This window comes from Paramisgurnus dabryanus, chromosome 9, assembly GCF_030506205.2.
Source record: "Paramisgurnus dabryanus chromosome 9, PD_genome_1.1, whole genome shotgun sequence".
Classification (NCBI taxonomy): domain Eukaryota; kingdom Metazoa; phylum Chordata; class Actinopteri; order Cypriniformes; family Cobitidae; genus Paramisgurnus; species Paramisgurnus dabryanus.
In genome coordinates, this window is record NC_133345.1 from 11876246 (window position 1) to 11877153 (window position 908).

General features: G+C 39.9%; 1 pseudogene; it reads right to left on the minus strand.

The window, feature by feature from the left end:
- Positions 1-483: 483 nt before the first annotated feature.
- LOC135769822 (5S ribosomal RNA) lies at positions 484-600 on the minus strand (annotated as a pseudogene).
- Positions 601-908: the final 308 nt, after the last annotated feature.

Below are 908 nucleotides of genomic sequence, written 5' to 3' on the forward strand. Positions count from 1 at the left end.
AAAATTAAGCGGAAGCACGTAGGAGGGCGAAGCCAGGATAGCTTTGACTTACCATTCATTAACTTTAACCCATTTGCGCCTGATGCTGCACGCCGAAACATTACATCTACCACCGGTTACTTTATATTAAGTTTTTGATAGATGTTAACAATTCTTAGTATTTTTTCTGAAAACCCTGAAGAGATAAGGGTATTTATCCTAGAATAACATAGCTTTTAGGCGTTTTAGGAGTAAATTTAGGAGTAAGTTAATACTAATACTATTTTTTTACCATTAACTTTGAGGATGCCGGGGCACACCCCTACTCTTTTTCAAATGACATCCTGGGATTTTTAATGACCACAGAGAGTCAGGACCTCGGTTTAACATCTCATCCGAAAGACGGTGCTTTTTGACAGTATAGTGTCCCCATCACTATACTGGGGTGTTAGGACCCACACAGACCACAGGGTAAACACCCCCTACTGGTCTCACTAACACCTCTACCAGCAGCAACCTGGTTTTCCCAAGTGGTCTCCCATCCAAGTACTGACCAGGCTCAACCCTGCTTAGCTTCAGTGGGCAAGCTGTCTTGGGCTACAGGGTGATATGGCTGCTGTTTAAACAACTCAGTTAACTTAATAGGGTGGTGGAGAAAATATTAAATTAATAATTGTAATAATTAATTATTATTATTGTAATTAAAGTAAATCACAAGCTCTATAAAGGCATGTACAAAACGTTTAAACATATTCCGGAAGAATATTTAGGATCAAGACTAACTTCACTTGACTAAACCCAATTGATTCTTGGACAACTTCACGAGAGGCAAAAGGTAACCAAGGAATTCTTTCTCAATCAAGTTTAAACCCGTGCGCACGCAACATGGACTTCAGGATCTGATGATATCTCTCTAACGCACCCTGACT